The following is a 13,891-nucleotide window of genomic DNA, read 5'->3' as shown; positions in this document are numbered from 1 at the left end:
AAGGCAGCCCACCCCTCCTGTTGGTCCTCTCTCCTGCTGTGCACAGGGCTTGTGAAGGAATGGGAGAGATCATCTGAAGTTGTTGGGGATCACTGGTCTGTCGATGCACTGCAGGTAAAGGCCAAAGGGGAAAGCAGTGCCCAACAGCCGCTGGCCAGGCAGCTGTAAGGAACAAGTGAAGTTTTGTACAGTGCATACTGGAGCTGGCAGTATGGAAAAGAGGGATTCTGGTGCGGGGCACCAGATCAAGGTGTTTGCTTTTGTCACCTCACCTCCATACGGATTTGTTGAACGCCCCCACAGAGAAGCTGCTGCTGGGGGTTACTCACAGCAACAAGAAGCTCTTGCTAGGGTAGCTGTGGAAGTTGCCAACCATGTTTCCTCTTCATCCCTGCACTGCTGGAGACATTGGGGCAGGATCAGTGGCGCAGATCCGCACTGGCCACCCAAACTCACGCAAGTTTGGTGTGCACTTCTAGCCTGGAAGAAGTGAGGATTTAAATCCACCATTAAGTGGACTGCCAGTGGAGGGGAGGCTGCACTGCCCATCTTGCTGCTGCCCCTGTTGGAGCTGAGATGCAAGAAAAAGGAGTGATGACTTAAATCAGTGCAGTGAGACCAGCTAGTGTTAATTTTGCAGAGCTCTTGGTTACTCATAGTACATTCATTTTGTTTATATTCTGTTCTATAAAACTAAGTAGTTCCTCTCTCAGTGGTTTTATACTCTCTAAAGCACTCTAGCCCATTTCTCATCCTGTTTTACATTTGTTTGCTTGTTTCTCAAGCCAGTTCTTCCAGCATCTCTTAAATCATGTCTACTGCTGTCTGAATCCCTTCCAGTCTCTTGCCATCTGCTCAGTGCAAAAGTGAACAAAATATTCATGGTTCATAGCAATATAATATAATATAATATAATATAATATAATATAATATATCATAGTAATTCATAACTATGACGTAGAAACAGGAGCCTTGTGCATCTGAAATTTTGGGCCTCCCCAGTCAAATAACATAAAGATTAATGCATTGATCTTTGTGCCTCTAGTGACTGTACCTTTCTTATTGCTTTTAACTTACAACAAGCACATCAAAATTTCCTTGGGTTAGATTTTAAATCCTCCCCTCCCCTCTTCTTCCCCAGCCTTCCCTGCCTTTTCCTCCCCCTCCCCCTTCCCCTTCCCTCCCCCTTCTCCACCCTTTTTTTTCCTGGAATCCAGGACTTGCACTTGTTTTGAGTTAAGAACCCACAAAGGCAAAACATTGGACCTTAGCTCATTGCCTGTTATGCCATTTCTGATCTCTGCAGCATGATCCCTTACTTGAGCAGTGGTATTGTGCTCTGCCGTCTCTTAATTGTAACACTTCTTCATGGCTTCAGCCATACAGTCCCCTGAAATCTATCTCTGACCTCTGTGGTTCAAAATTCCATGTGGACCTTTCAGTTGCTCTGAAGTCAGATGGGGTTCTGGTTTGTTACATTTGATCTTTATTTTGTTGTCAGTCCCAAGAGAAGCTATGCCCCTTACAAAATCCTGAGCAAGCCACTCTTTTGATGTGTCTTCAACCACGTTTTGCTCTTCTCAGATGTCCTTAACATAAATGCTCATTAAAATCTACCTAGCTGATCTTACCATTCACTATTATTTCCTGGAAACTGTGAAGATCACTTTTTCCTTTAATCCAAGAGAGAGAATTCTCCCCAGGCTTTCTGCATGTCCCATTGTGTTGCAGGAAACCTGCTTCAGAGCATGACAGCCTGTTGGCAGGCCCCTGATCACCAAAGCACCTTTTCTGGGAGGATGAAACACAAGCCTTCAGACATCACTGCTCTTATTTCGGCCAGCTAGGTCATCTTCTCAGCTGCAGATGAAGCTCCTCAGCCACACCAACCTTCACAATGCAGGGTAAGCTTTTGGCACACCTTGTGGCAGGGAAAGGCTGACCCATAAGAGACAGCAGCTTGGAGCAGTTCCTTAGGCACACACTGAGCAGAAGCTCCAGATTTTGCTTTTCTGGCAGACTTGGGTTTCATAGCTGTTGCAGGACCAGGCGTAATTCTCTGTAAATGCTACTGTTTGCTGTGTCTAATTTCTTTCACAGCAAATGTAAGTGCACATGATAGTTATCCCTTCCCTCAGAGAGTAATGTCAATTCTTAAGCCTTTCCCTCACTTAGCCAAGACTTTTCCCCTCTGCTGCTTTAAATGTGACATTTTTCACTGAGGCAGGTGACTTTACAGCTCTGTTGGCTAACCTTGGTGAAAACCTTTTCCCAGAAGTTTGATGATGATTCACTGGCATTATCCAGAGCACAGATTCTCCTGTTTAAGCAACTCACACAATTTCTGTCAGCAGCGTGTCTGAACACCAAAAATTGCCAAGTGATGACAAGCCCGAGAATGGCTGGTGTTGGCAGAGCAAAGTTTTTTCCTGTCATGTTGAGGTTACAGATACTTTAGTGGGTCTGTTCTGGATGCACAGCTGTAGATCCCCTCAGGAAGTGCCTTTCCTCCCTAGTAAGATCATGTCAGAAAGAAGTATCGATCAGAATAACAGTGAAAAGATTAAAGCCATATTGCTGAGTGGGGTGTTGAAGGAAGCCTCAGTGAACCACTGCGCTTGTATTCAGGTCCTGCAGTCTTCTGCTCTTCTTTCCTCCTGTCTTCAGCTCTGCAAGTGGAAATGAGGTTCAGTGCAAGCATTAGACACTTTGTTCCACATATAGCTTCACATGTAGGTGGGGAAGGAGCTGGGGCTGAATTTGTTCTCTTCTAGTCTCTATAAACAACCTGAACATCTTGCAGCTGTCAAAGCACAGACTGTAACATCTCATAAACCATCTGCAAACCTTTATGTGATATGGAAGGTAGAAAGGACAGGTGGTGTCTGTGAGTTGTTCTCATTAAACCATCTGATTGAAGTCAGTCTAATGCAAACTCCAGTTCTTCCAAACTGTATACTGGTTTTGGTGCATGCCAGTGGGTCATGGGGTAGTCTCACACTCGCATGGCAAAACCAAGTACTCTCTGATAACCTTCCCATGGGGACATGCATTGCCAGAATGATCTTAACACTCTCAGCCTACTAGGGAACGGTAAGATGTCCTTGGGCTATGGGACAAGAACTTGGTTTCTGCAAAAGTTGAGCAGCACAGCCTGAAAGCAGAAATGGTAAAAACGTTTTGGTGGAGAGGGGGGATGGAAATGCCCCCACCTCAGGGCAGCCATACCTGATTCTTCCTTACACCTCATCTGAGGACTCTTGAACAGGAGTTGCTGCTGTCACATGATTCATTTCTGTATACTCTGGTCCAGACCATGGCACACCTGCTTTGCATCTAAATCCACTTTGTAAAAGAGCTTGCAGTAGTGCAGGTCCCCGTGTTTCTTTTTCCCTGTACCCTTTTGTTAGAGATAAATTTCAATTCCAGAATACAGGTGAAACGAATCCACAGCAGCAGCTTCACTGACACTCTTCAAAATATCTGCAGAAACTAGTTAGAAAAAGTTGCTCAGTTCGTGTTCTGCTGAGCAAAGCTCTTGCCTCCATGTCCATCACAGCCAGACTCAGACACACTTGTCAGGGGATGGGAAGCTTGGGCTGGCACCAAGAAACCTATTTTTAAACTGTCTCTGCTGCATAACATAATATGAGATTAAACTGCATGATGGTTACTCACTAATTGCTTACGGTGAAGCTGCAGGAGGCCAGAGGGGTGGGACTGGGGTGTTCTTCCACCCCTGCATGCACCCACTGCCTCCCCAGGGCTGCTGGGAGCTCCATCGCCTCCGAGCTTTCGGGGCGCGGTGCTAACAGTCAGATTTCAGGCCCTGCCCAAGAGCAGGTTTTTCACTTTCTAAAGCGTGCAGTGACTTTTCAGCAGGGTTTCCTGCATGGCTTGTACTTTCTAAGAAAGGAGCTGAAGCGAAGCCCAACAGTCAAGAAGCAACTCTGCTTACCCGCCCCAGGGACAGCAGGCACTATGTACATGCCCGGAAAAACATCCCTGCAGATCAGATAGAGATGTAAAACCCCATCAAACCACTTGAGAGAGGGAGTAAGAGGTTTTTACATGAAAAACTTGGACAAGATCCCTTTTAAACTCAGCTGAAATGAAAGGAGGGTGGGGAGGTTTTTTATTGCTACTAGAAGCGTTTTTCAGTCTGTCCTAAAAATGACATGAAACTCCAAGCTCAAAGTAGCTTGTTTACAGGCTTGGGTTTAAAGAAATCCCTCTGTGAGGGGGAGAGGTTATTTCTCAGTCAGCAGGCAGAACTGGAGCTAGGGGCATGGCTCATGATTCTGGCTCCTTAGGTATGAATTAGGTGGGATTGCTGTTGGTAACTACAGCCAAGAGTAAATATTTGGGTGAGGGAGCCATAACTAGGCATGCCATCTAACCAATTGTAAGCTGGGTCTGGACATCAGAAAATAAGAGATTTGGTATCTATCTTCCCATAAATACCTGCTTTTAAAGATGAAGAGATGATATAACTGCTTTATAAACTTATAAAAACTCAATGTGTCAGCAAGCTGAGAGAGGTAACAGCAGGGTAAAGCAGGGTCTTATGGTGGTATGGAGACCACTAGAAAGACACCGAAAGGTGTGGGGAACAGATTACCAATGATATACCTCTGATATTGGTGGCATATTTTGCAGAGAAAGACCAGGTTATGGAGAAATTACAGAGAGCAGCTACAAACTTTGAGCAAAGAAAAGGGAGATATGGCTGGCCATGGAGCAGCCAGGGACAGTTCTCTCTGCCCTGGCCTTTGCCTAGGGAGTGGGGCTGTAGCTGAAAGGTTTAACTTGGTGCCCTTGTTGGCTTGCAGAGCATGTTTCCACCAGGAGCCATCCTTCTTCCAAGGTGACTTCAGCTACTGATGCCTTCAAGGCCTGATGCCATGAGGTGAACAGCTATAACAACATGCAGAGCTGCATTTTGGCTGGCAAACTTTCCTGAGCAATGGCAGCTAAACCTTGTGTCTTTCAGCTGTGTTGCATCAGTATCTCCCCATTCTTTTTGTTGAAGTTTAGGATTTGCTTGTTTGGTTATTTTCCATTGCTGGTGGTGCTTTTTTCTTCTGGGGGTGGGTGGGTTTGCTTGTTTGTTTGTTTGTTTTAGGTTTTCTTTAAGCAGATGTGGTGGAAGAAGGTAGGACTTCACGGGAAAGGAAGCTGTTCCTTGCCAGAAAGGGATGAAAGAAAAATTGCAAGGTATTCTTGTCCAGCCTCAGCCTGTTACTTCTATAGCCGGAGAAAGCATTTTGTTTTATTTTCTGCCATGTGCTTTGCGGTGCCAAAGCCCTGTGGTGACACTGAGACACAGCTATTTGGGGCTCTCTGATCAGTCTTAGCTATGCTCAGCCAGCCATGCTCTGTAAGGGGTATTGGCCTTACTCTCTGCAAAGTGAAGCATGACGCCAAGTTCAAGGCATCACAAACTATCTTCATGGGAAGAAGGAATCCTTGATGGAGGGTGGAGTGCCACCGTACAAGCTTGTTGTTGATTTTGGGGTAGCTTTTAATGTTTCAGGCAACACCTGCCACCAAAGGCAAACAGTTGTACTCATCAATAAGGGCAGTTTCCTGAGTTAGATTTCCCCCTCCTGCATGATGTTTCCCCACCATTGCCTCTTTCGTTACAGAAAGGGTTTGACAACACATCACCAGATGCTTGGATCCCCGAGCCATCCTCTGCACACTTCCCCTCTGAGGCAGCTATGGCTGGGACTGGACCAGTACTGGGCCAGCCCTGTTGTGTTGTTGTTGGCCACACAGTGCAGCTTTGTATTGCAAATGGACCACTGGTCCAGTCAGATAGAAACATATGGATATGAGCAAGTGCATTTACAGTCATGGTCCTGGAAATAATCTAGTCTTCAATAAGATCAATTAGTCCTTCTGCTTATGAAATTTCCAGGGCTATATTACATGGTAAATCCTGTATTTTCCCCTCCCACATTTACAGCATACTCAGTATAATTCAAATGTTGCTAACAAGTTTGTTCAGTATTATTTGGATGTAATCCACTCCTTATTTCAGTACATAAGGGGATACTCAGGACTTTTAGAACAAGTCATACAGGAACCTTATACAGTGTGTGATAAAATACAGTGTCTGGTAAGAAATTAAAATTTTGGCCATCTCCAGGAGAGAACAGTGTGTGATATCCTCATCTGAACCAGCTGCCTCTGAGTCCTGCAGCTCTCTCTCAGCAGCACCAGTGCCACCAGTACCAGCCCACTTGCCGTAGTGGTGCTTGTTCTGACAAGCCAGTATGCTAGCAAGCACAAAGGCATGCATATAATGCTCAACACATGAGAATTTCCATTAGACCAAGGACAGGCTGAAGTGATTTGGTGGACTGTAAGAAAGTTTGGTGGAAGTAATTTTAAATCCTTTATTTTAATAAATACACCTTTATAATAGGCAGCTTGGCAATTATGTAGTATGTCTTGATGCCTCTTTTGGTAGTTGGTGGCTAACTTTAAAGCTTTGCTCTGTTGTTCAGTTTCTTTTTTCACATTGGGCCACATAAATGAAGGGAATATTTAAATAATTTTAGTTCCTGTATAAAGCTGCTGTAGCTGACCTTTTCTAGAACTAATAATTAATTTGGGGTTTTGGACTGACATACTCTAGTGTCTGTACCAACTAAGGGAAAAGAGTTCCAGGATAGTATCCAGACCTGATGAAAACAAATCAGCACAATTTTTCACATATACATTCCTTTAACTGGAGGTAAAACAGTGTAAGAACAAGGCCCCAGGGCCCTCAGCTGAACACAGCAGATGAAGCAGGTTATATGCCATGAGGTGCTGTCCAGAAATTGTGGGGTTGGACTGCCACTATGCTCACAGAGGCACCATCATCCCTGCCGTGCTTGGCTGCCTATGTCTCTCTGTGTTCATGTGTTTACATTTCCATTTAAATTTACCTGCAAGTCTGATTTTTCTAGAGTTTTAACATACTTTGTTTTGATAGATAATTGCTACAGTCCTGTGATATGTTTTACTTGGAGTTTATTAATCTGCTCCCAGCTATAATTCCATTTTAGCCTAGTTTTGTCTAAGAAATATTAAATGTTTTGTTATTCCCAGAGCAACAGATGTGAATATCATCCTGAGGATGAGAAGCTTATCAAGTGCCCAGTACAGTACTTTTCACTGATATTTCAAGAAACTCTTTATCCTGAGTCTCTCTCTGAGAGGAGACACTGCTTTTTGAGCCCTGGATCACACTGAAGTTTTACTTTATGGAGGCTATGGGGGAGCATGCCACAGTTTTCATTTGTTTTCCCATGGAAATTGTAACTCCGTGCATCTTTCATGGATTAGTCATATACACTACAGAACAATGCTTGTGGTTATCCCATTTTTTTCCCTTTTGCTATCTGAAAAAAAAGGTTTCCTCTTTTGATCAAAATTGGTTTTGACCACATCTGGAAGGTGCAATGATGAAACAAAAGGAAATATCAGGATCTTTTTAACACTGGAGCAGAGTTGGCAAGTGCCTGGTGATACCTGTGTGGTCACTGGTACCTGCTAACGTTGTCTTCCTAGAGTTTAATAGAATTTCAAGCTGCATTTGCACTAGAGTTGATGCTAAAATTTTCCCAACTTGCTGTTCAACCTTACCACCCACCCACTTTTGAAAGTCTGGTGTGAGTTCCCACTATGCTGCTCTTGGCCTTCATAAGTGAAAATTGCATAAACCATTCATCTGAAAATCAGGCCCACACTTTTACTGGGCCAGAGTTTTTTGAGGGATGCAGGCACAGAAAAATAGTCAAGGTGCTATTTCTTTTTTGGGCGAAGATAAGTAAGTGATATGGCAGGCTAATCACAGAGGGTGTAGAAAGCTGCACTTACTTTCATCTAATGCTTCCCTAGTAACTCAGAAACTGAGACTTTAATAATTTTTTGCTAAATTTCACTCTAGAGGTAGTCTGAGATTTCCCTCTGCATTAGAAGACACCAAGGGAAAGTTTCATATAATGCCAGCTGGTAATTAATACAAATAAGTGACAGGAAATAAGGAGCTGAAACTGTTGAATTGAATCAAGCCATGCCTCCAAGGACTGCAGCATGGGAACTGCTCACTGTGAGGTTAGGAAGTTCAACGGCCTTTGCTAAAAACAGTCCCTTTTATTTAACTTTCACTTCTTTTCTCAGTTTTGGGATGACATGATTCCAAGAAGTTCCTGTTTCTTTTCTCCTCCTTTCCATTCAGCAGGTCTGTGCAAAGGGCTGCTGGAGTGGAGGGGGGGCAAGCACTCCTGTGTCCCGTGCCATGCCCAGGCAGCCCCTGCATTGAGCAATACCAGACACGGGTGTCGAGAGGGAGCGGACCCCTGCTCCTCAACCCTGTGCTGGCCTTGCCCTGAGGGTCACTTGTCAGCAGACAGCCTGGGAATCAGCTGCTCTTCAGCATGCTCCTTCTCCTTGCCAGTTCCCAAGGGCACATGGAGCATCCATTGGGGCACAGACACCGTGGCCAGCCTGGCTCAGCACACATGCAAACCGCTGTCAGGGAAGGTGAGGGTGGATAGTGGGAACTCTCCCCACATTTGTGAGGAATTCCTGTGTAATGAAACAGCATTTCATCCACAACTGCTATGAAATGGTCAAAGTATCGGTGAGGCAATGAGATGAAATAAATCTCTGGTTAAAACTGATTACCTGTGTTTATTTCTTTGAAAAGCCTGTGAATAAGAAGAAAAAAAAAAAAGATTCCGCCAGCTTTGTGGAGAAGCAGGTGGCATAGCAGTTAGTAAATCCTTCTCAAAGCTTCTTAACCCAGTGGGCACTTTCACTCAAGCTGGAAAGAAAGGGTAGAAGAAGTCTGCAGCCAAAGAGAAGGACAGAGAAACAAGGTAAAGACAGCCTGCTGCCCTTCGCGCTGCAGAGACAGCCTGTGCGCAGGCACCCCTATGCACAGGGATGAACACGTGTGCCCCCGGGCTGCCAGGGGAAGGAACTCTGTCTGCAGCCACCCCGCAGGCTGGGAGGGATGCTCAGCACACAACTCTGCTGAACACGGGGCTTTCTGAACAAGGCAAAGTGAGGCCGAGCTATGGCCGAGTGTCCTGCAATTCCCCTTCACTGTAAAACCAAATCCTTTCTAAGCCCTCACTTCCTCTTTGAAAGAAAGTGATGCTCCCCAGTGAAAACCAGACAATGGTCTGAAAGAAAAGCTTTTTAAAAACCCTCAAAAATAAGTTTGTTCATTGAACACAGTGGGCTTTTTTTCTTTGCATGGTTGGAAGTACAGATGTGCATTTGCATGCGCTGTCTCTTTGCAGAGTGCCATAGCCCATGGTCGGGCAGGGAGCACAATCCAGGCAGCTCCAGAATGCTTCCAGAAGCAGCAGGGATGGGTTATGCAGTGGCTCATGCTCAGCTGCTCAAGTTTGAAAGCACTGCTCACGCCAGCTCACCCCAGGTCACGCCAGCATCCTCCCAGCATCAGCAGTGCTTCCTCCAACCCACCTTTCATACAAACCCCCGCACTCCTAGCAGAGCACTGATCAGCTAGGATCACTGTTTTTAGTCTCTCAGTATGGTTATGCTGCTCAAGTCCATGTCGTGGGTCCCTTAAACAATTGTCAGCCCCAGTTCAGGCTGGTGCCCTGGGAAGTCATCATGGCCACAGTGCTGTGGTGCCCGGCACACCTCCTGGGTGCCCTTCTCCTGGGAGCTGAGGAATGGCAACCGCTTGTCTCCATTTGGTGACCCATTAAACCCAGTTGTTGTAGCTCTCATCTGGGCTCCTGCAGAGGTGGGACCAGTAATGTGTGCCCAGAGAGTGTCACTGAACACTGTCACTTGCTAATGCATTTGTCCAGGTAACTGAGATTTAACATGTGCCCAAACCACATGAATGCATGGTTCTGGGAAATGTGAACATACAGTGTGTCATCACTTTCCTAGCCTGTATATCTGACAAAATCAGAATGCTTGTTTTATGGTTAAGTTATCAGGCAATTGCTCTGAAGCAGTTGAAGAGCAGTACTTTTTTACACAACATGTATTTGGATGAAGAAACTCATCATCAGGGAATATTAGAGTGCCCATTTGTGCAAGGTGTGTCCATTGGGATTAAATAAGTATTTGGATACAGCCTCCAGCTCATAAACTCTCCAAAATGCTGATTAGCAAATGGTGGGGGGATTTACCAAGGACAAATTCACTCTAAACTTGCCCTGGCTCCAATAATCTTGTCCAAATAGTTGTCCAAAATCTTGGAGACAGGATACCGATCCATTCAGGTCAGCAATCTGACGCACATCCCTGTCCTCCTGTTGTAAAAACTACCGCATGGCTGTAATAATTAATCAGCTGGAAACAGCCCAAGCCCAAAGAACAATGTCATGGCACTGAGTACATATTTACTCAGTCAGGGAAAGCAGTGAAAAAAGGAGTTTCATTCCAAGCAGAGCAGAGACACCTGCCAGAGATATACAAATGCAACATGAGGGTGCAGTCTCAGTGGAAGATGTGATTGGACTTATGCAAAACTGCTGCCCAATTGTGACAAAAATGGAGTTGAGCTCCATGCTGTCGGGCAATACTGCCCATCTGACAGTAACTGCGCCCATATTTGCAGGAGATACCCAGTTTGGCAGGATTTTAAATAGAAATAGGGTCAGAGAGGAATAATATTTCATTTTTTAAAAAGTTTTGAAGTATTTATACTGTTTTATTTGTAAGCATGAGGGTGGGCAGCTTGGGAACAAGGTGGAAGGCTCTGCCCTGGATCCTGGAAAGCGGAGATGATAGATGGTGGGGGGTTCCCGTTGGAGAAACAATCAAGTGTGAGTTTCCAGGGCAGCACTGCAGCAAGAACAGCTACTGGCATCTTCTGGGTGCGTAAGAAGGTGTGCAGATCGTCAGCTGAAGGACATTACTGACTGAATGAAGGACTCTGAACTTTGTCAAAGATGCTGCTGTTACAATAAAGGAACATGTAAAAGATCTTCAAACCAAGCCGAAGGCCACAGACACTGCTAAGAGTAAGGTCTTCATCAGTTTGGCCTCTGACAAAAATCCAGAAGAACTGGCCTCAACCAATGCATGTAAATTTTATCAGGCAGATGAAATTCTCAGCATAAATTTGGCACGAATTTTTACCCAAGAGCATGATTTATGCTTCCAAGAAAGAGGGTCCCCACTCTTTTCAAACTGACACAGCATTCGGAAGGGTGACCTGAGCTTTGGCCAAATAGAGCTAGTTTGCTGCAGGGAGAGGGGTCTAGGAAAAATGCAGTTGGCTTGTGAATTACAGCAGTTCCCACAGTCTGAGGCCTCTGGACGTCAGGATATGGCCATTCAGGACCTGCACCCCTGATGCAGAGGTACCCCAGGCAGCAGCATCTGAGCTGATGTGGGGATAGCCTGGAGGATATTGTTGCTGTCTCTGTCCTAATGAGGAACCTGAGGTGTTGCTTAGCACACCTTAAGGGATATATCATGAGAGCTGTTGTAGCTCTAAGGGACAAACCATGTTCTTGTCTCCAGATCAACAAAAGTCATTGGAAAAAGCAGCAGAGGTGCTGGGCAGGACATCCTTCCCCAGACCCCATGACAGCACTTCTCTAGAAACCCTCAAGCACACTTTCCTCCATCCTTGGTCTCCAGCAGGGTTCGGATCCATTTGGGGGCTTTGGAGCTGTATCTGATAACCTGACTGCCAAACCTGATGGCCTTCACCTCTTCCACTGGGGGCACCTGGCTTGGGGCAGGCAGCTTGCTCTTCCTCACACTGCTCTTTCAAGCTGAAGCCTATCTTTGTAACAACTTACTTCAAGTTAGCACAGGAAGAAACATCCAAAGAATGACCAAAATAACCCAGGCAGCTTCATGCCCGCAGAAAGCAGTCTTTCTTTTGTAAGGCAATTGAGTGGCTTGGCATTGTGTGTCATTTAGCACAGGATAAAGAAAAGCACCTCTTGTCTAGAGGGTGCCAGCCACGGCCAGGGAGTGTGCATCTGGCCACGGGCACCGGCTCCTGGTGTGCCGCTGGGGCTGTTTGTGCTGCTGCCAAGGGAAGGGAAGCCAGTGCACATCCTGTTGGCTTCACCTGGCACATTGTTTCAGCTTGGCAGGACTGTGGTGATTATGTGTGCAGAGAATGAGAGGGGCAATAATTCTAACAAAGCAGCCTCAGATACCACTGTCCTAAATGCTCTGAGTCCCACAGAGCAGGGAGAAGCTTCTTACACAAGAAGATGGTGTTTGGTTAATTAAAACATCTCAACAAAAATCACATCACCCTGAGTCACTAGGATGGATGTTCCTTTAGCTAATGCCCTTTTTACCTTCATCAAGGCTATGTTACCTCAAATTAGCATTTGCTGCAGACAGTCAGAGTGGATCAGTGGGAAGGGACAACTTGTTGTTCCTGCAGCTAAGCCTGCAGTGAACTTGATTTCGTATCATCTGTCTGCTTTTACAGGCTTTATTCAGATGGAAACTTAAGCGATTTAAGTAAAACAATTTAGAACCCAGTTAATCAGATTCCCATGAATAAATATGGACTTGCCATAAATGTAATTCCTTACTATTTATTGTGCTGCTCTGGTTTTGCTTCTCTTCTATCCCATCTGGAACCTGAAAGTATAAAACCATAAAATGAACAGGTTCAGGTGAGGATCACTTCAGCAGAGGTGGCCACCTGCCTGTGTGAAGGAAGCCCTACTGTTACAGTGTCCTGAACTCCCCAGCTCACATTTACCAGTTGCTGTGCCAGTGGGGAGCACCATGCTGACACCCTCTCACTATGGCAGGAGCTGGCTGGGACATGTGGGTGCATCCCATTCCCCAAGGGAGGGTGTGCTCAGCCTGGCACAGGGCATGTGGGTGCCTAGGCAGCCTCCCCAGAACAGCTGAGGGGCCAGACATGGCAGAGTGGGTTGTTGATCTCTAGGTAACAGATCCTAAACTGGTATTTCAGGTTTTTTTCTTTCAGAAAGTTTGCACTTACATCTTAGTCATAGAATCATTTCTTCTTAGATCATCAAGTCCAGCCATTAACCTAACACTGCCAAGCCCACTACTAAACCACGTCCCTAAGTGCCACATCTACACACAATTAATTTTAGAACTATTCATTCTGTGTAGAAAGGGCTGGAGGGGAAGCCATGTGAGGAGTGACTGAGGTCACTTGGTTTGTTCAGCCTGCTGAAGAGGAGACTGAGGGAAAACCTTCTTGTGGTCTACAACTTCCTTGTGAGGGGAAGCAGAGTCGGGCACTGATCTCTTCTCTGTGGTGACCAGTGACAGGACCAAAGGGAGCAGCACGAAGCTATATCGGGGGAGGTTTAGGTTGAATATTAGGAAAAGTTTCTTCACCCAGAGGGTGGTTGAACATGGGAACAGTTTTCCCAGCACCAAAACTGACAGAGTTCAGGAAGTGTTTGGACAATACTCTCAGGTACATGGTGTGACTCTTGGGGCTGTCCTTTGCAGGGCCAGGAGCTGGATTTCGATGATCCTGGTGGGTCCCTTCGACCTCAGGAGATTCTATTATTCTACATAATTAATTCTATGTAATTCATTTTAGAAGAACCCTTTGAAAGGCTCATGAAGAGGTCTTGTATCAGCTTTGCTTGTGTGTATCCATTACATTTTCCCTGTAAATTTTCCTCTGCCAATAAACATCAAATACTCATAAAGTCTCTCTGTGATACCAAGAAACTTGTGTCTCCAAACAGCAATCACCAGAGTAGCAATATTCTCTCAAAATGCATTGAGCCATGGCACTGTAAGGCCTTCCAGCAAAACAGGAATGATCTCATTTTCTCTAGCAAAGTATGGCAAAAGCCAAAGGAAGCTGCAAAAAGTGCAAATACAAGGATGAGTCACACCACATGTGCTGGGGCAGCGG

Source organism: Corvus brachyrhynchos, unplaced genomic scaffold, assembly GCF_000691975.1.
Source record: "Corvus brachyrhynchos isolate BGI_N302 unplaced genomic scaffold, ASM69197v1 scaffold17, whole genome shotgun sequence".
NCBI classification, from domain to species: Eukaryota; Metazoa; Chordata; class Aves; order Passeriformes; family Corvidae; genus Corvus; species Corvus brachyrhynchos.
The sequence above is the reverse complement of the archived record's forward strand: the minus strand, read 5'-3'. Positions refer to the sequence as shown.